The 22,501-nt window shown below is 42.2% G+C and overlaps 1 protein-coding gene across 2 annotated transcripts in view; it reads right to left on the bottom strand.

Annotated features, from left to right (window-relative positions):
• DYNC1I1 (dynein cytoplasmic 1 intermediate chain 1) overlaps positions 1 to 22,501 on the bottom strand; it is a 251,207-nt gene that overhangs the window by 69,255 nt on the left and 159,451 nt on the right. The gene's annotated exons all lie outside the window — the stretch shown is intronic.

Raw genomic sequence — 22,501 nt, 5'->3', positions numbered from 1 at the left:
TCATACAAGAGAGAGAAGGCTAGATTCCCTTACTTAGCAATCCTAATACAGTATAGTGCAGAGCTGGTGCAAGCTGTAAAGCACATTTGCAATGACTTTAGAGTAAGGAAGGCTGGTGGGAAGGCCTGCGCTGTCCTGCTGGTGCTGAATCCAGAGCAACGACTACCAGAGCAGAGTTGCTCCAAACAGTACAGGGGCAGTGTGTGTGTGTGTGTGTGTGTGTGTGTGGAATGGAGATGGGAGAGGTTATAAGGGGGTAAGGAAGGGTGGAATGGGAGGCAGATAAGACCTAGGAGGGGTTAGGGTCAACAGTAGAGGCCTCTGTCATATCCTAATGCCCTTCTCGGACCATTAAGCCCTACATGAGGCTTCTTCAATTTGCGCCAGTAGCACCATTGGGCAGACTGGGGCACTACATGGGTAAGGGAACAAATGCTCCCTTACTCTGAGGAGACCTCCAGCCTGCCCAGCTCTAGCACTGCATACGGCATGTGCTATGTGGCCCCACTGCACTAGTGCTGGTTAGGACTGACCTGCCTGGCTCTTTTACATACTGTTAAACCATGGTGTTCTAGTACATTTAAATTTCTAACTCTGCACCAGTAATAAAGTAATTAAACTGTCATTTTATAAATTTCTGCCACATGTACCATAACTCTTGACCAGAAAGCAAAGTATTTTCTTAGCCACTAGAGCAAGCTACGGAATTCCTACCACTAGTTTCCTGCTGCCTCATGATAAAATTTTGTTACTTTGCTAACACCAGAAAACAAATCTCTTTGATCTGAGTCAAAGAATAGTTTCTGATTTGTTTTGGTTTGGATATCCAGATGACCTAGTGCTGGAAACTGGATTTATATCAGTCCAGTTCTTTTAGGCCGATTTTAAATATCCAGTTAAAGCAGTGGTCTTCAACTTGTTAAGACTGGGATTCAGATCTGCAGCTGGGACCCACCTTCAGAAACCCAGCAGGTGAGAGAGGTGGCCATCACTGTGCTTTCTAAGGGATCCCTGCCACATCATCGTTAAACTTCTGGGTTGCCAAGCTCTATGCTGCATGGAGCTTGGCTATGTGGTGTGTGGCTGCTTGGCCACACAACTTAGAGGGAACACTGGTAGGTACCAAGAGTGGCCACTTCTTTTCCCATCTGGTGGAAGCTGCCAATCACCATGTGCTTCTACTGTGTCATTTTGCCTCTCCTTGATGGCCCTTGAAGAGGAGGAAGGATTGAGAGTGGCACGACAACAGCAAACATTCATTTCTGAAAGGTGGATGGAAAGAAGAGAAAATTAGGCTAGAAAAGCAGAAGGAGTACTTTGGGAGAGCAGGCAGGGCAGCTGAGTGGGAGAATGGGGGGGGGGGTCTGAAGACAGGGGGCTCAGTCTAAGCAACTTCTCCAAAGCCAAAGTCCACAGAATTTACTACTACTAGGAGTCCCTGAATTTGGCATGGCAGCTACAAATCTCATCCTTCCTTGAGTCCCTCCTATATCGTGATACATGGGACAACTGTAGTCCAACTGTCTCAAAAGCAAAACTCTCTCTCCCTCTCTTATACACACACACACACCCACATGAAAAGCACTAGACCAGTGGTTCTCACACATTTAGCACCAGGACCCACTTTTTAGAATAAGAATCTGTCAGGGCCCTCTGGAGGTGATGTCATGACTGGAAGTAACATCATCAAACAGGAAAATTTTTTAACAATCCTAGGCTGCAATCCTACACACACTTACCCAGGAGTTAGTCCCATTTACCATAATTGATAAAAAAAAATACATAGTAGCTACTTAAAAGTACAGGTCTGCAACATCAAGTCTAATATATTAAAAATAAATATTGAAATGAATGGGGATCCACCTGAAATTGGCTTGTGAATCACCTAGTGGGTCCAGACCCACAGTTTGAGAAACACTGTACTAGACATTAGGAGAGATGTTCTACTTTATCACAGTTAATTTATAGCAAGCTGTGTTTCTTACACCTTTGAACTCAGAGCTTGTTTGCTGATTTAAAAAAAAATTATAAACATGACTTTCTTTTTTCCAAGGCAAGTAATATAATGCCACAATTCTCACTCTTCATTTCTGTCAAAAAAAATTTGATTGAATGAAGCATCTGATGTTAGAAGGGTTAAGTACAACACAGGTAGCTACAAAGGAAGTTCTTCAGCCTGTTAATGAACTCCATTCTGCCCTGGCAAGACCACCCTCCTTTTTAAGTAGGTGGTAACTCAATCCCTGTGTTAACTCAGTTGTGTTTGGGCTCCCTCCAAGTCAAGGAATTTGGTCTGATAAATGGTAATGAACTATCTATAGTAATCCACAAAGCTTCCATAACTAAGCTCAAGCACAAATTTTTAAACTGTTGCTTTAAGCTTTCATTTTAAACACCCATCCTGTGGTAGCTTCTGTTTGGCACAAAGAAAGATAAACTGTTCTGTCAGAACTCCCAGCATGCTGACCTACTGCCCTGGATCTGTCACCTGCTATTCTTGGGAGCCACTGATATTTCATGTTTCTTTATACTAAAGCACATGTGCATTATCACAAGGATATGTGACATCTGGGATTATGATGTGGTAGCAACTACAGACAATAGAAAATAGTGTGGGAGCAATGAGGAAAGAAGTGGAGAGACAGAGGCTTGGCAAACAAGACAGTGAGGCTCTCAGGTCTTTCATTGTCTCCTGGTTGTGTACTGAAGAACAAGCAATATGCCCTATGTGAATGCTCTGGAAGGTAGCAATAGGATAGGTTTTATTTGATCAACATCTTGCTAGTATAGGAATATGCATGCTTTTGAGTTACACAGAACTCATCATATGGCAGAATGGAAAGGTAGTTTTTAAAAATGGACACATTGAATATGTTGTCCTAAGAGACATATGCAACACAAAAGTTCACATGTGTTTATGCCCACAAAATTAATCTAATTTAAGATGGTGTCTTGCCTACTTTGTATCCTTCTGTTGTGGGAGAAACACGTGTTGCGTTCTGATCTCAGTTAACACAACATACTTCTTGGAACCTATTGCTACTGTTTTTGCTTTGTCCGAGCTAAACACTGATGGCCTCCAAACTCTAAGGGCAATAAGTGTACAAATTACATACAACCACTGCAGTCATCCGAGTCCTTTTCTAAGCAGAGTTTGCTTGAACCTTAAGACCTTATCAATGATCTGGGCAGTTTTTGCAAGTAGCCCAGAGGAAATCTAAGGATAGATAAGCACATGTTTACATTTCTTGCTTTACCCTAATTGTTTTTAAGCAATTGACATTTGGTGCTCTTCAATCTGTGTCACTTGGGCACACTTCTATCAGTTCACTGTCAAAATAATTACAGTAATCTCTTCTTATCTTTTGATTTAATTATAGCTGCAGGGGAAGACTGACAGACTATTATATTTGCCCAGAGTCATCCCTTCCACTAATGTATCATTTACAAGTCGTGTCAGTGGGTAATTAGAAATAATCTAAAATTAATTGAACATTGCACTGAGCTATGTTGATAGTTTGGGAGATAAGTACTGATAAGTAGAGGTGTAGTATAAAATCCAGATATGCCATAGCACAGACTGCTATGTTTAAGGAGGGGCAATAAGCACCTAGTTGTAAAGGCAGTGATAATAGTATTATAGTTTCAATAGGATACTTGTGGGGAGGCAAACTCTCCATCATGGTTGGTCCAGCAGATCAGAGCTATTGAACCCAGACAAAAGTAAACAGAGAATATATTAAATGAAATTATATGTACCCTCCACTAGTACACAGGTTCCCAGTAACAACAACATATAGCTACAGCCTACACCTGTTAAACTGGTGAAGATAACTGAGAGGGCTTGTAATGCTACAGTCCCAAGACTGTGGAACCATCTCCCACAAGAAATCTGCCAGATCAGGGAAGCTGACCCATAAAAGTGGGCCTTTCGACAGCCTTTCTGTTCAGCCTTGGGTCTGAATGAGGGCTAATCATTTCTATCGCATTTTGAAGTTCAGCGCTGCTAGGAGTCACCGATTACTACTGCTTCTATGAATTTTTATCCTGTTTTCATTTCTTTTTCTCTATACCCATATATGTGTGAGTGTGTTTATAGGCACACACACACACACACACACACACACACACACAATTACTGAGGATTATACTCATGTATCCATCAGATTTGGACTACAGCCTAGGAAAGTTTATGCCACAATAAATTTGTTAGTCTAATCTTTAAGACATTTAAAAAAATTCAGGTGAGCTTTTACTGGCAATTACTGCTTGCCACTGTTGTTCATAATTATTTATTTATATACCACACTCCCTCCAAGGAGTTCAGGGAGGCATGCATGTCTATCTCCCTTCCTGTTATGAGGACTGGAATCTACTAATTATAGTGTTCTTCTTCTAAAGGCAGTAGTACACATTCTCGTACTACTATAGTATGGGTGATGGTCGGATCCCAAAGGATCTCCTCTATGGAGAACTCGTGCAGGGAAAGCGCCCTACAGGTAGACTACAGCTGTGTTACCAGGATATCTGCAAGAGGGATCTGAAGGCCTTAGGAATGGACCTCAACAGATGGGAAACCTTGGCTTCCAAGCATCCCACTTGGAGGCAGGCTGTGCAGCATGGCCTCTCCCAGTTTGAAGAGACACTTGGCCAACAGACCGAGACAAAGAGGCAAAGAAGGAAGGCCCATAGCCAGGGAGACAGACCAGGGACAGACTGCACTTGCTCCCAGTATGGAAGGGATTGTCGCTCCGAAATCAGCATTTTCAGCCACACCAGACGCTGTTCCAGAACCACCATTCAGAACGCGATACCATAGTCTTTTGAGACTGAAGGTTGCCAACAGAAGTACACATATGTGTGTGTGGGTGGGTGAGGAGCGTCACTACAGTGTTTTCTCCTGCACCCCTCCTGCACAGACACTCGGAGTACTTACAAGCCAGACCACTTGTTTTAACATTTCCCCCCACACACACTTTTCTATTTTAAAAAAGAAAATAATAATAATAATAAAATAATAATAAAAACCTGTCAGTCACTCAGAGTAGTGCACAACTGCTCCAAGTGCCCACAAAGGTACCCCCCCCCGGCTTCACACCCGTCAAGCCGTAGTACCTGGGTCCCTGTACAACTGTCTCCGCCTTAGCTATGCTACTGGAGCAGAGGCTGGACTATGCTCAAAAGCAGCAGAATCCCCAAAATGAATTAAAGCAGCTATTGGAACTAAGGATTATTACAAATCCTTTGCTTATGAATGACTTAATTCAAATATTTCTCTTTCCAGCCATCCAGAGTCACATTTCAAACACATGAGAGGGAACGTTAGCCATGTTCTCCATTATAAAATATTTAGCCATTTGCAATGTGTCCATGAACAATAAGAAACTGCAGTGCAAAGGAGAAGCCCTGACCACAAAAATACTAAACAAATTTGTTATACGAGCTGTCAAAATGAATTCAGGATGGATCTTAACCCAGGCTTAATAAATATTATTTTATGGATAACGAAAATATTTTGATTGCTCCAATAGGAAGAATTTTTTTCCCCTTTTGAACAAAAAAAGCATTCTGACTTTCCACATGATACATTTGTTTGCCATTTCCTCTTGACATTGTTTTCATTTTAAACCTTTGCCAACATACTTTTCCCACCTAGAATCCATTTAAATCTAATTTGGTGAAATATGTAGGCTTTTTCAATTTTATATTCGCTAACAATGCCCCTGGCTCCTGCCTGTAGATGTGCTGGGTGAAAACAGGTGGAAGGTTCAGGCCAAGCAAAGCTCCCTACACAATGGGGGAGGGAGGGATCCCCAAGGTACGCAGAAAAATTGTGGGGTTTGAGAAAGGCATATTCCCCTACATCTTGCTTATAGAATCATTTGAATTGCAAAGAGGAAAATGCCTCACAGGAGCCAGGGTGAACGTTATACAAGCCTCACCCTACTGCATCAGTTTCAATGAAATGTGTAGGCTGATGAATATCCTTTTGAGAATAAAGGCCCAATCCTATCCAGTGCTGGTGAAGCTGTAATGCAACCCCAAGCAAGGGAATAAATGCTCCCTGACCTTGAGGAGGCCTCCAGAACTGTCCTTCCACCACAGGACGCAGAACATGCCCTGTTAGCATGGCTGCATCATCACTGGAAAGTTGGATAGGACTGGGCTCCAATGCAATGGAACTATGCAGCATCCATAGAATATATATGCTATTTGAGTTGCATTAGTTTCAACTCAATGTGCATTTGGATACATCTCCATATCCTTGTGCATGTATATCCCATTTAAACCAGAGCAGCACAGGAAACCATCCACTGGGATGCGCCTTTGGGTACACACCTGTACACAAATCAGGAATAATTGTTATGGGTCTACACTTGTAGTGATTCAAGTTTCAAATGCTCATAATTCTCACAATTCGCTACGCTCACCACAGTATTGTCATTTCCTTACATTGCCACTTTGTCTATGCTCAGCCTACACAATAACAATCTGAGTTTGTGCAAAATTGGTCCCTATAATTGCATACCACTTCAAGGGTGATCTAACCACCAACAGGAAGTAAAGAATGAAAAAACAACACTTTAAAAAAGTATAACTTAAGCTTAAGCATTAATATAAACTCAAATAAACAGAACTGAGAAAAGCTATCTTAAACAACAGCAGTGCATGGAACTTGATTTAAGATATCATTTCCAAAACTGTGTCACCTCAGTTCAGCAGTCTGCCCAGATACTGAGATCACTGTGAACGTCAAACAATAGTCCCAAGCATTCAAACATCCCTGAACACAGCTATATACACTACAGGCTAAATGGGTGGATCCTGAATTTTGCCTTATTTGCCCTTGGTACTAAATGCTACTATGTGTGGGTAAACTAATCTATAGATTCAGATCCACTGAGTTCCATGCACATCACTGTAGTATGAACTTGGCATCCCTACACAGGAGGAAGGCAGATGTATCTTCCCACCTGCTATTTAATGCATCCCATACCCAGCACCAATGAAAGCAGCTTCTCTACTCCAAGACAGCTGCATGCAATGCATTTGTTACACAAAACTATCTGAATAGGAACCTGTGAACCCAGGGGAAAGCCATACACAATGCAATCAAAATGATCAAGATGGCTGGCTGTTCCCACCTACGCTGAGAAAATATGCATTGGACTTGTATTCTGTGTGCGCATTCTACAAGTCTCTAATATTATTTTGGCTCTGGGATATCTCCTACAAAAGAATATAATCAGCGGGAGCACTCAGCTTCTGCCTTTGAAATTTTTTTCAAAGTTCATTAGCTGAAAAGAAGAATAGGATCAACAAGAGGCCAACTGAGACACTTGCCTAGGGCATACGTAAATTTCTAGCCTTTCTAAAGGGTTATCTGAGAAACAGTATTCAACTCATATTACATTAACGCTAAAGTTCTATGCAAATTTACCCAGTTCTATTGAACATGGTGTCAACTGTGTCAGAGTTGACTATGCAGGTCATCTGTCTGGGGTGAGGCAGATCATAGAGTACAGAAATGAACACACATCCCCCTATGGTGTATGAGTGAGAATCAATTGAGGCCAATTCCTATTTTATATCATCTCAAATGCAATTGCCAAACTTAGCAGAACTGTTGTGCGTTACTGCTGTGGAACCTCAACTGATAGTTTTGTAAACTTAGATCACTAGAATTGGACATAAATTTCTAAATTACATTGTTTTGAATGAGAACAGTTGTGCTCATGTATTTCACTGCGAAAGTCACTACCTTATTAGCCAAGTTCATTGACAGGAGGTGTTTTAGAAATAAAAATGATCAATGATTAAATAGTATTATTGTGATAGGGAGATTTAAGGTAAAATGCTGTGTCTTTATCTAGCACTGCGCTAATACATTCCTATTTTCAGTTGTCATGCAGAGAATCCATATGCTTCCCCCTTTGTTAATTTCTTAAGAGGTCACTGCCCCTCTGTGAACAATCTTCCAGAAAAAAAAATTCAATCCCTTAGCTAGTGATTGAATGCTTTTAGCTTCACTTTGCAGAATGTATGGGATATTAATCATCATTAAATTAATGCTGTTCTTATACAAAGATTCTTTTTTGGGAAGCTGGTTTCCAGTTTTCCTGCTGTGGGGTCAGTGGGTGGGAAGCTGTTGATTTTAGACACAGAGTAAGGGGACAGTTGGAGCCAAGCTTTTAGTGATGGATCCCTTGGCTTTTCGGGATGCTGGAGCATTTCAAAGGAATAACTGTTCTCCATCTTTGCCAGATAACACAGTGTGATGCTTCACTGTTTGCGGAGGGCTCCCACAGAGGTAACATACATAAGGTAAAACCATTGAAATTATACTAAATGCACTCACTGTTGAAAGAAGAATGCACAGAGAACTAGGTTATAAGAGGAGTTTCACAAAAGCCATACCAAGAAATGTTGATCATGTATAGTGTGCCAGGGAAGTGGTATGGTATTTCTTCTCCTGTTAAGGGTGGGGGGAGTCCAAAATTCTATAGCAAGATCTTTGTTGTACAATCCCCATAAAGAATCATTGGCCTTGCTTAATTTCTAACAGAACACTGAACAAATCTGAAGCCGTAAAGGAAACTTTAGGCTCTCACCTGACCCCAGATTCCTACAGCTTGGGAGTGGACTCAGTGGCATCACTAGGGGGACGCAGAGGGTGCAAGCCATACTGTGTGATGCATAAAGGGAGAGTGACACCACTAAAATAATTAAAATCATGGTTTTTAGGAATAATACCATCATGTTATATATCATTTGATGCATAATTTCCTGCAGAATGCAAGGAAACAAACCACACTGAAATATCTCTATTCCATCAAAATTTATAGCTAAAAAACCAGAAGGTGGGTGGGGCAATGATGCATTACCACATCCATTGCCAGAGATACTGCCATACCCACTGCATGGGAGGAGATCCATCATGGGGGTGATGCGCTGGCCTCCTGTACTGGGTGATGCAAACCCTAGTGATGCCACGGAGCGGACTCCTTTGGATGTCACCTTAGCATCATTAAAACTACTGCAACGTGTTGTTCCCAAGTCTTCATGTTGGAAACTCTAGGTTAAATAGACCCTGCCCATATCAATGCCACTTCTCCTAAGAGCTGGAGCAAGACTGGTGTGGGAAATAGTTATGTAACAGACTCTTTCCAGATTGCCTAGGACCATCGGCAGCAGTCATTCCCCAGACGATAAGGTAATATCAAGAACTGCAATAGATGGCAATGGAGAGACACTTTGCACAAGGTCAGTGGCATTCTGATTCTTTGTAACTGCAAATATAGCTGGACTCAACCCCAGCATCAAACATAGGTTCCAAGCCCTCATCCTCTTGTCACATTAAATCCATTCACAAAACAAGAGAATGTTTTGTGATTCAAGATCTCAATGTTTTAAAAGGAAACCACCTAAAATACAAATACCATATTACAATGCACTTAAGAGCATCACAGCAGAACAATTCCAAGTCCCCCAAATTCTACCTACTCAGCATACTCTTCTGGAAGGACATGAGCCCAAAGATTTTCTGGATGAAAAAAATAACAGAGACTAATTATACACATGCTTATGTAGGAGCCACACTGTGAGCCTAGGACCTTTGGAAAAAGACATTGAGCCCTGGCATATCTCCACACTAGAATGGTTCATATAACTTTATATTTAACCCACATCTGGAAAGAAGGAGATATAAACTCTGAAGCCAAAATAATATTAAAAATTTACTCTCCCCTCCCCCCCCCCAAAAGAAAGACAGCCGCACCCAGCCAAGGTTGAGCACTTTAAATTTCCATTGATTCTGAATGCAAAGATTTAGTTACAGTCTGACTTCCCCTGCCCCACTGAAAAGAAAATCATGGATTTAAAAATACTTCAGAGGAATTTTGCCCCAAATTCTTATTTGTTAGTGTTTTGATTTTTGTGATGTTTAACGGATTAATAAAGACTATGCTTTAAGAAAGGTTCATGCTAAAACATGCAAGAATCAGGAGCCCATGCAGCACAGATCCACCTTGTTCAGCAGGGCTGTACTACATTAAATGCTACTACAGTGCAAGAGAACATGTTTATGCTTTCGATCAATGGAGCCTGCTCCAGCTTCTTAAACCAAACAAATGCTGTCATGTGCTTTTGGGTAGCCATAATCTAAGCCATATGTGAAAGACTGTTTTTTGCAAAGGCATCCTTTCCAGGACTCTCTGATGATTTTGTCACTGCTTGGGGTTTTGGCAGCTCATCAACATCCCTCTAATTCCTCTTCATGAAATATAGCTTGTGACCAGGATCTTTTTAAAGAACAGGCGAAAGATTTGAAAGGAAGCCATGCCTGCCTTCACAAATGCAAAGATTTGCCTTTAATCAAATTATGTTTTTATTGTGCTAGTGGCCTGTATTGAAAAAGGATATCTAGAATATCTTACAATCTGCTACGCTGGTTTAGAGCAACTGTAGCCAAGATGCCTGAGGGATGCATGCAGGGCAGGGTAGGCTAGTGAAAGGTGAGGGCTATAATTCTGTAGCTTCTGTCTGTCTGCATGTAGAAGATTCCAACCTCTAACATTTCAAGGCAGGGCTATGAATGGCCTCTGTCAAAAGCAATGGAGAGCCACTGTCAAACACCAAGGATAACACTGACCTAGATGGACCAATATAGTTTTTGACTCAGTGGAAGCTAGCACCGTGCATTCAGAGCCAGAGCCATAATGCATTGCCCCGGCACCCAGGGCAATGATGTTACTTCTGGTTCTCCCCAGAGGAGGAACTGCTCACTGTGGTGTCTTAATGTCCCTGTTCCATCTCCTGGGGAGGTCCTTCTTTGAAGTTGAAGGAATTGGGGGAGCATGAAGCTGCCAGCGCCTCCACTGTAACTACGGTAGAGCCTAAGGGGCAGTTATGCGCACCCTAGGCGTAGCTCCCAGGGCAGGAGCCCCTCAGCCTCTTTCCTAATTATTCCTCTGTTCAGAGCCCTCCTTGGTATACAACATCTTGTAATCAGAGATCAATTTCTTCTGTGCATTCTCCTTCCTGAGTAGTCACTGCTTGAAGGTTTTCTCCTTAAGTTAGGCATCTGAACATACTTTCGAGCACTGACATAAGGGCAATGCAGCTCTGAGGTAAGGGAACAAACATTCCCTTACTTTGAGGAGGCCTCCATGAGTGACACCCAACTGATGCAGCACATGCCCCATTGGCACCGATATGCCAGTGCTGGAAAGCACTGACATAAGCGGTTAGTGCCTTCATGTTTTAAACCTGCTAATTGGGTAAGAGGCACTTTTTCAAGTGAGTGCTCCTTTTTTTAGCAGGGGGAGAGTAACTGGCCCACCTCACCCCAGCAGTGTCTGTTTTAGTGGCTGTCTGCTGGTATTCTTTTTGTATCTTTTTAGATTGTGAGCCCTTTTGGGACAGGGAGCCATTTAGTTATTTGATTTTTCTCTGTAAACCGCTTTGTGAACTTTTAGTTGAAAAGCGGTATATAAATACTGTAAAAATAATAATAATAATAATAATAATAATAATAATAATAATAATAATAATAATAATGTTTTAAATACATTAAATGCGCCTTAAATGTTTTAAATACATGTTAGTTATATCATTCATTATGTTATAAACTTGTATGATGTTCTGACAGTTTTTCTGAGCTCAAAAGCTCTAACTATTCAAGCCTTGGATTATCAATTCTCCTAATAATAATTTATTGATCCAATATAATCGTTAAAAGTGAGTGGCAATAAGAATGATTGTAAATTGATGTCATGAACTTGAATAACAAATTATTACTTACTGTTATCTATTACATTTTCACAGGGATTCAAAGACTGTTGAATCAGGCAACTGAACTATAGTATGAACAGGGTTCTTTTTTTTAAGCAGAACATGGACAACAACTGCTGCATCTAGGGCTGGCCTGCCCATGAGGTCAACTGACATGGTTGTCTCAGGCAACAGATTGTCAGTGATCACCACCACCTCAGACATTCCTCCTCCCCATGAGTGAGAATTCTGGGTGCCAAGGGTTCCAGATCATGGGGAAAATCTTTTCCTGGATCAGGTATTAGTCATGAATGTGTGTGCTTTGGAAGCTCATCAGTGCAAAGGCAGGGCTTGCTGGTGTGCTCTTGCTCATCACAGGTTTCTCAATGTGCTTGCTACAACATCTGAGGAGTGCACAAATTATCATGAAAACAAGGATTAGCAAACATTTTCAATTATAGGACATATTTCATGAAGAGTCTGGGTGGGAAAAGCATTATTTAAAGCAGGTTATTTTTAAATATAAGAATAGATATACTGCAAGCTATGATTTTATAACACAAAAAATAACAGTGCTGAATTTCCACTTCCCTGCCCCCACAGTTTAAAGCAGCAAGTGCCTAAACTTCTCCAGCCAAGGAAAGCATTTTCTTAAATGCTTCAGCTAATAGCTGAATATGAAGTTTCATTCTCAGAGGAATCAGGAGGCATATGCTAAACATCGTTAAAATGTGAAACGGGAACTGCAGATATTTGTTTGTTGGTGGACAAAGCCAGCATGAGGGGTTGGCTGGGTGAAGGATTGTCCACCCTAGCTTTCCTGCATTTCTAATGTCTATTACCAATATTTAAACTGTGGTTGTTTTCACTGTTAGTCATCATTTGATGGGTTGGGTGGAGGTGAAGATACAGTTTTCAGCATATGCAATGCCTTACTAGAAAACAGAAATGAAGAGGCTGCCCACTTACTAAAAATAGACTGATGTTTGAATGGAAAAACATACTCAGCAAGAGTAGGATGGTGTAGGCTGCCCTCTGGGATGTGGACAATTTCAGAAACGAAAAGGAGAAGAAGACGATGGTGTCTTTACATCTCTTCCAAGACTCCAAGGCTGTTTGCTAGCCCCCTTCAAAGAACTGAGATATAATATTATGGTACAGTGAATGATGTGTTTGAAAAGAAGGAGAAAGACAAGAAGAAGGGAGTGGTCACCATCAGTATGGAAGGACAGAGGCTATTTTTTCCCCCCAGGTTTTTATTAAACACAAATACAAACAAAAAAAATTTAAAAATAAAGATATTACAGGTTGTGTAGCAAATGCGGAAATCTCAAACGACATTTCTTTGTTCTACTATAAAATCATACAAAAGATTAGTTATCAATTCTTAAACAATCTACAATTATTGAAAAATACATTTTCAATACAAAAAAAATTAGAAAAACATAAAGATTGAGGCCCCAATCCTATCCAATTTTCCAGTGCCAGTGCAACTGTGCTAATGGGGCATGTGCTGTATCTTGCAGTGGGGCAGCAGTCACAGACGCCTCCTTAAGGTATAGGAACATTTGTTTCCTTACCATGGGGCTGCATTGTAGTTGTACCGGGGCTGGAAAATTGGATAGGATTGGGCCCTAAATCCCCTATCTACTCATCAAATCCACAGATTATTTGGCCCATTTTCCCCTCTGTGTACAGGAAGTCAATGAATGGTTTCTAATCAATAAAATTTTTACTGACTTGTCTTTAATAACAATTGTAAGTTTATCCATTATCCATCAAAACTTCTTCCTCCTAACACTGATCCTATTGTATATCCTCTAATCTTCCCTCTTGACCTCCTAAGTCCTCCTGTTCTTCTTTAAATTTCTGCATAAAGTCTCTTGTCTTTTGGACCTTATCCAGCCAGTAGATTTTTTGTTGCCTATAAACCTGGTCAACTTCTGAGCCAATGATTTGTTCATCTGTTTATAAATACCAAGCTAGGACCTTGTACCATTCATTGTCTCAAATCTTCTCCAACTTCTCTGAAATTCTTTAGTACTGCTCTTAATCTCAGTGTTTTTTCTTTATTTGCTTGTTCCATCAAAGATATATTATCCAATGTTTTCTCTTGTTCTAAACTCAGGCCTTCCATACTGCAATCAATGGTATTGACTCTGTTCTGGATCTCCTGTGTCTCATTTAATATCTTTGACAGATTCTTCCAGATGAGCCATATCTTGTCTCAATTGCAGTTTCAGGTCTTTAAGCTCTTGTTCAACTGAGTCTATTTTTAATTCAATTTTAACCTGAAACTGCTGAAACAGGTGTTCCAGAAATTCCACAATCAGTTCTCTCTTCGGTGTCCGTATTGGTAACCTTGGTTGTTTTGTTTGTACTTTTATTTGCTCCATAGTCTTGGCATTTTATTCCAGTTTTCACCAGCAATGTCAATTTGAGCAATTCAAAATCTCTATGGTTTTACAGTTCTTCCATTCTCTATAGTTTTAAAGTTATTCCGTTCTAAAGTTCATTCAGTCAAATTTCGTAAGCAATGACGTGTCATGTAAAAGTAAAATATAAACATCCTAGATATCATAATCATTAAATTCAGTAAAATGTCATTAATCAGTAGAAAAACATCCTAATAAAGCATTTAGAGACCATTCGACCATTTAAAACTTTTGAAACACATCTCTTTGTCACAATGCTTGCTGCGCCACATTCCATTCCTTCTGACCGATAAGCATAAATTTCATCTCATTAAAATTCTCTCAAGTTCCTTTAATTGGCAGCCTTATCTTGAATATCCAAACAACTTCTATAAATCTTTACACTATTTTTTCCGCCACTCACCAAAGCGAAGTAGTAAATTTAGGGGGAACGGTCAGGTTTTGTCTCACCACAGAAGACCCGAGCCTAGATGTCTGTCCTACTCTTCCGCCACTCAAACTAAAGAGGGGTTCCCCAGCCTTAGTCATAGATACCCCCCCAAAAGGAGCAACCTCTAAAGAGTTGTAGGTAATCTCTTGTTATCCCTTTGATCCAGGGAAGTTCTCGGCTGCAAGCTGTCAACAGCAGCTGGGTTTAAGTCTCCTGGTGCTTTCCCAAGCAGGAAAGTTCAGCTCGCCATGTTAACGCCCCCACATGATCTCGGGGGCTATTTGTTTTATAATTCCAAGTAATATCACTTTCTGTGAACCATAAAGAAAACTCTACAAATTTGGCATTGCTCTTCCTTATTTGGCCGCAGCTCCAGACCTTTTCCCGAGGTGATGTCATGGCTCTGAAAAACCATCCATTGGCTATATACATACACATATTTGAGCATGCAGGTGAAATGCCTGTAAAATTTGCCAGGCCTGGACTGATGCATTTGTTTCACTCTGGCTCTTATAGCAACAGTTATATTTATACTGTGCAATGACTGGTGACGATGGAGACTGAAAATTACTGTACATTGGAAGGAAGTTAGATTGTAAAGAAAAGAAGAGGTGGCCAATACAATGGAGGCGCCAAAGAATCCACATCTGCTATATGCATCCTTTTCGGTAAAACACAACATCCTCATGTTGCTGTTGTAGCGGTGCATCCAAGGTACTCTGAAGAATCTAGAATTCTGGCAGCCTTGGAAACTAGGCTACTGGAGCACTGTATATATCAGCAGTAATATATTTTCACTTAGGAAAAGAAAACAGCAAAGGAGAAATGAAAACCAAAGGGGAAAAGCTAGCCAACTCCGGCCACTAAATACAGATTTTCTGTTAACTTCAGTGTGTTTAATTCTAAGATATGCATTTCTGATTCCATCCACCCAGTTGAAAAGGGAAAGACCACACCAGAATAAGCAATGAGGGGTGGTCAGATACAAAACTTAATGACAGCCTATGGAAGCCACTACAGAAAACTTGGGGGTAGACATAGGGGGAAAAACATTCTATAGTGTGGTTGAGTGCCTGATTTCTAGAACCAAGCCACAATATTTTCCAAGCACGGGCAGCTTTTATTGAAATTAAAATAGAAAAGCTAAGGCCATATCCCACACAGAAATTGACAGTTTAGCAGTGACACCGAGCCTACAATGTGCGGGTGCCTGGATGTTGGTGCTAGAGAACATGTAGCTAGAAATAGCGGCAGCTCCCAACATCATGTGGTGCCATGTGGGGCAGTCTACAAAGCATGACCGTGAACTGTAATTCATGGCTGCATAGGGGCATTTTCAGGTTTCGAATGTCATCCAGCCTAATCTCTGCTCAAAGGCAGGGCTGAACCCTGCCAAAAGTTGGGCTAAATTGCCTGCTTGCAGAGTGAGGTGGAAATGGTTAATGAAGGTGGAGAGAGATTCTAGTTTCTTGGGGTTGGTTCTGATGTAGCTTTTGCCTCCAGAGAGGACAACTGGAATATGTTACATAAGAATGAAAGATCCAATTGAATTTGCAGCAATGGATAATATAATAAAGAGTAAAGTATTCAGAGACTGACAGTGATCCAGAGGGCAATGCAGGAGAGCATTCACAGTTGAGTTTGAGTGGTTCTACATTGATGATTTCTTGAATCTTGATACAAAATTAGATTAGATTAGAATAGATAGATAGTAGAGGAATGAAAATGAGAAAGGGTGGGAAAGAGAGAGACTGCTTAAACTGGAAGGAAGGAAGGATTTTATTCATATTTACTCAGTGAGGTCCACCAAGTTCACTGGGACCAACTCCTAACTAATGTCTTGGGAAGCTACAGTCTGGAACATTTTTGGGTTCCCAGGTTCTGGCTCTACCTACCGGGACCTACCTTAGCTGGCTAACAAGCCCTCCCAAATAGGAAGGCCTGTAAAGACTTCCTATTTGGACCAGGACTTTGAGAGGACAATATTCCATTTTCTGACTCATCCTGTGGCTCCTTGTATGATTGAGACATACAAAATTATGCAGGGGATGGACAGAGTGGAGAGAGAGATGCTCTTTACACTCTCACATAACACCAGAACCAGGGGACATCCACTAAAATTGAGTGTTGGGAGAATTAGGACAGACAAAAGAAAATATTTCTTTACTCAGCGTGTGGTTGGTCTGTGGAACTCCTTGCCACAGGATGTGGTGACGGCATCTGGCCTGGACGCCTTTAAAAGGGGATTGGACAAGTTTCTGGAGGAAAAATCCATTACGGGTTACAAGCCATGATGTGTATGTGCAACCTCCTGATTTTAGAAATGGGCTATGTCAGAATGCCAGATGCAAAGGAGGGCACCAGGATGCAGGTCTCTTGTTATCTGGTGTGCTCCCTGGGGCATTTGGTGGGCTGCTGTGAGATGCAGGAAGCTGAACTAGATGGGCCTATGGCCTGATCCAGTGGGGCTGTTCTTATGTTCTCCTAGACTCATCCTGACAGCTGCCCACGGTTCACTTCTGGCTCAAGCCTTCATGGCCACAAATACATTGATTAAAAAGGGAGAAAATAGGCATTTTTTTCAAGAGTAAGGAAAGAGCAACAAAGATTGAGACTGTAGGAAGCTTGTTTAAAAATGAAGGCCCTGCCATGGCCAAGGCATAATTACCCACCAACTTAAAATACAAAGGTAGAATCACCAAAACAACAGGTAGTGATTAAGTGGATGTCATGACTTCAGAGGATCATTGAAAATATAGGGACTTATAGTTGTGAGCCTTTATACATTTCATTCAGCTGTCCAACAATAAAGCATATAAAATATAAAGCTTATATATAACAATAAAGTATATAATTCAAAGTATATAATTCATTTGGTTGTATCATCAAAATAGCCCAACTAGCTATTTTTTGGAAAAAAAAAAGGTTGCAAGTATTGGATAAGCAATAGCATGGGATCAGAGAACTATACCCCCTCTCCCCCAAGCACATTGATATAGAAAAATTCTGATGAATAGACAATCTGATGACATGAGGGACATGAGGGATGCAAACATCATCACGCTGTACAAGAACAAAGGTGACAGGGGTGACTGCAACAACTACCGCGGCATCTCTCTCCTTAGCGTTGTAGGAAAGCTGTTTGCCCGAGTTGTACTAAAGAGGCTCCAGGTACTTGCAGAGAGCGTCTATCCAGAATCGCAGTGTGGATTCCGAGCCAACAGGTCCACCACTGATATGGTATTCTCCCTTAGACAACTGCAGGAGAAATGCAGGGAACAACGACAGCCACTCTTTATAGCCTTCATAGATCTCACAAAGGCTTTCGACCTGGTCAGCAGAGACGGCCTCTTCAAGATTCTCCCCAAGATTGGATGTCCACCCAGGCTCCTCAGCATCATCAGATCTTTCCACAAGGACATGAAGGGCACTGTTGTCTTCGATGGCTCCACATCAGACCCTTTTGACATCCGAAGCGGAGTGAAGCAGGGCTGTGTTCTTGCACCAACCTTGTTTGGGATTTTCTTCGCTGTCCTGCTGAAGCAGGCCTTTGGAACTGCAACAGAAGGCATCTATCTCCGGACCAGATCAGACGGAAAGCTCTTCAACCTCTCCAGACTGAGAGCAAAATCCAAAGTCCAGCTGAAATGTCTGCGTGACTTCCTCTTTGCCGACGATGCAGCTGTCACTACCCACTCTGCCAAAGATCTCCAGCAGCTCATTGATCGTTTTAGCAAGGCCTGCCAAGATTTTGGACTGACAATCAGCCTGAAGAAAACACAGGTCATGGTTCAGGATGTGGACTCACCTCCCTGCATTACAATCTCTGAGCATGAACTGGAGGTTGTCCATGACTTTGTGTACCTTGGCTCAACGATCTCCGACACTCATTCTCTCGATACCGAGCTAAACAAGCGCATCGGTAAAGCAGCTACCACGTTTTCCAGACTCACAAAGAGAGTCTGGTCCAACAAGAAGCTGACGGAACATACCAAGATCCAGGTCTACAGAGCTTGCGTCCTGAGTACACTTCTGTACTGCAGCGAGTCATGGACTCTTCGCTCACAACAGGAGAGGAAACTGAACGCTTTCCACATGCGCTGCCTCCGACGCATCCTCGGCATCACCTGGCAGGACAAAGTTCCAAACAACACAGTCCTGGAACGTGCTGGAATCCCTAGCATGTATTCACTGCTGAAACAGAGACGCCTGCGTTGGCTTGGTCATGTCGTGAGAATGGATGATGGCCGGATCCCAAAGGATCTCCTCTATGGAGAACTCGTGCAAGGAAAGCGCCCTACAGGCAGACCACAGCTGCGATACAAGGACATCTGCAAGAGGGATCTGAAGGCCTTAGGGATGGACCTCAACAAGTGGGAAACCCTGGCCTCTGAGCGGCCCGCTTGGAGGCAGGCTGTGCAGCATGGCCTTTCCCAGTTTGAAGAGACACTTTGCCAACAGTCTGAGGCTAAGAGGCAAAGAAGGAAGGCCCATAGCCAGGGAGACAGACCAGGGACAGACTGCACTTGCTCCCGGTGTGGAAGGGATTGTCACTCCCGGATTGGCCTTTTCAGCCACACTAGACGCTGTGCCAGAACCACCATTCAGAGCGCGATACCATAGTCTTTCGAGACTGAAGGTTGCCAATACAATACAATAAGACAATCTGATGTAATTACCAGAGCAGTGACCATAAGGTTGCTTCCAATTCTGCCTTTGCCAGTAATTAGGAACAAAAAAATGGTTGGCAACCTTCAGTCTCGAAAGACTATGGTATAAGCCTAGAGCATCCGGTATTCCCAGGCAGTCTCCCATCCAAGTACTAACCAGGCCCGACCCTGCTTAGCTTCCAAGATCAGACGAGATTGGGCATGTGCAGGGTAACAGTTGCTGGAAAACACCAAGTAGAAAATAGCCCCCCCCAGCTCTTGTTTAAGCTCTCAGCCACTATGAGAGGTAAAAAGCATTAAGACCAAAGGATATGATGCAGACAGTTAACTACAAGTTTGCTGACAAAGAATCCTTCGCACTATCAAAGCTGAACTTTGTCCACTTAAATTAGCTCCTTGTGGGAGTGAAGAAATTAAAACTGTGCTTCTGTTTGTGTTTGCCCTAAGGAGATATAATGAAAATGTCTGCATTTATCCAGACACTCTAAAAGGTTACCACCAAGTGCTATTGTTCTCATAAATTCTACATGATTGATAAAGAGCACTGAGAATGCTCAAGAGTCGGGGATGCAGGTTAGGGAATATTTCCTTTGCAGATTTTTTATTTTAAAAAATTATATATATAAATGAGACTAAGTAATAACATAGTTGGTTTCTACTAAGTAACCAAAGAATGACATCATGATAATCTAGCATAGCCTGCTTGCCTGCTTTCCAGGCTCTGAGGTAAGATGAAATGTTTGAGTTTTATTTTTTTTTTTAATATTTTCCATTTGAATCAGTGAACTCAGCCTTTATTCAAAGGACAAAGTCCTCCAGCCAAGTGCCAACTCTTTGATCACACGGATTATGATTAGCCAATAAGGAAGAAGGAGTTCTGACACCTCACCTCCCCCCAATTTCCCTTCGCCCTTTTCTGTATAATACTTCAAATATGGTTCCAGCTAGCAATGCACCAGGGAAGAGCACTTAAAATATCTGTGGGGATGTTTTAAAACAGTGGCACAGTACTTCCTGCAATCATAAGTTCTTAGCTCATTTTTAAATCCAGTTCATACTCAGATTCAGGTTGTTTGTGGTTTGAAACTTCATATAATTTTAACATGTTCTATCAGAAGCAGTAACAAAAATGCTGACTCTTATGGCACATGTGGAAGACTGAACATGATCCCCATCCACAGAATCCTTCAGCCACAGCAAGCTTAATCAATCAAACAAAACTCTGATGTTGCAATAAATCAATGAAAAAACATACTGCCCAATCATATCCCCCATCTGTGCTGCTGGAACTCATGTTCTGGTTAGCAGTGGACAGTGTGGTTAGTGGTGTCACAAAATGTGACACACTGCCTGTCACATGCTACTGGGCCACTGACAGAAACAATGAGCAGTGCTGACCACATGGCAGTGGCTCATCTGGCTTCAGTGAATGGACATGAGGTTGTGCAAGTAATAGGGTAGAGGGAAGAACGATCAAAATGGGGATTCGGGCTGCCAGGAGGTGTGTCCAGGGTTGGCAGGACAGAGAGGAGGACCATGGGCCTTGGGGAGGACCATGGGCCTCGAGGACACAGAGGAGGACATCTGCGAGCTGGTGGAGGACCACAACCGGGAGCTGTTCACCCAGGAGCTGGTCGAACTGCAGGCAGAGGCTACGCAGGAGCAGGCCTCTTTGGAAGAGGAAGAAGCGACAAGTGAGGAACAGCTGTCCTCCATGGAACTGAAGGACATCTGCCAACAGTGGCAAAACGTGCAGACTTATGCACAGCGGCACCACCCAGACAAGGCTCTGGCACATGACCTTGCGAACATGTTTGAAGGATCATGTCCTCTTTCAGAGGGGTGCTGAAAAGGCGGCTGAAGCAGCAGACCATGGAGAGGTTTTTCATGAAGAAGCAAAGAGTGGAAGAGGAACCTGCTGCTTCTACCAGTGGTGCCCAGTTGCCTTCATCCTCCTCCTCATCCTCCTAGAAGCCTTGAAGTCAAGCCTTGAAGGCTTCTCCCAGTTGTCCAAGTTGTTAAGTTACGGTAAGTTAGAGCAGTGATGCTGAGACTTGGGGGACAGAGGGAGCTGTCTCCAGGTTGTCTTTGGCTAACTGTAAACTGCTTCTGTCCTAGCTAGACAGCCTGAGACCGTTCCCAGTTTGCCAGTGTCCCTGCCTACTCTACTGCGCCTGCTCCCAGTTTGCCAGCATTGTCCAAGTTGTCTGGTAAGTTAGAGCAGTGATGCTGAGACTTGGGGGACAGAGGGGTCTGTCTTTGGCTAACTGCAAACTGCTTCTCTCCTAGCTAGCCAGCCTGAGACCGTTCCTGCATGTGCCTTCTCCACGTTTGCCAGTGTCCCTGCCTACTCTACTGCACCTTCTCCCAGTTGACCAGCGTTCGTGCCATCCCCTGAGAGACCCTCCGCAGCTCTGGGAACGTAAAAGACTGCTGCTGTGATGTGGAGACAGTTCTGTCTGCCTCCAGTTTCCTGACTTAAAAGACTGGTCCTGTAGGTTGAGACACTTCAGCCTGACTTGGTAACCTTAAAATGTTTGTGTAAAAGTGTCCCCTAGAGCCTTAGAGAGTCTTTTGGTGATTTTAAAAAGTTTCTGTATTGGGTTCTGTATGATGTCCCTGTTTACATGCCTTAAAAATGTACTTTCTGAAGAGTTTTGCACAGTCCAAGGACTGCTTGTGACTGTTTCTGTTCAGTTTCAGTGTTGAGCCTCAAGTCAGATGGTCCTGCCTCATGTTTGCTGATTTTGAAATGTTTTTCTGTCATGTTTAAAAAGTTGGGGTTTTGTGCTTGAAATTTTTGAAATCCTCTGTACAGTATGTATGCCTTTAAAGAGCACTTAATAAACACTTTGTAAACCAAATTTGACTTTGTTCTGACTTTTCTTGCCCATAGGAACGCATTAATTAAATTTCAATGCATTCCTATGGGAAAACGCGATTCGCAAAACGAAAAATTCACATAATGAAAGGACTCGCGGAACGGATTAATTTCGTTATGCGAGGCACCACTGTATATTGCAGGGTAGTCATGGTTCTTTAATAAGGTACTTCATTAGGCCTTTCATACTGCCTTATCTCAGTACAAAAGGCCTAATGAAGGGCACCACCTGTGTTCACCACCTATCCCTGGGACAGACTGCCCTTGAAGAAAATAGGATATGAACACAAATTTCACTTTCCAAACACAGCTC

Source organism: Tiliqua scincoides, chromosome 5 (assembly GCF_035046505.1).
Source record: "Tiliqua scincoides isolate rTilSci1 chromosome 5, rTilSci1.hap2, whole genome shotgun sequence".
Taxonomy (NCBI): Eukaryota; Metazoa; Chordata; class Lepidosauria; order Squamata; family Scincidae; genus Tiliqua; species Tiliqua scincoides.
This window is presented reverse-complemented; position numbering and strand designations above follow the sequence as displayed.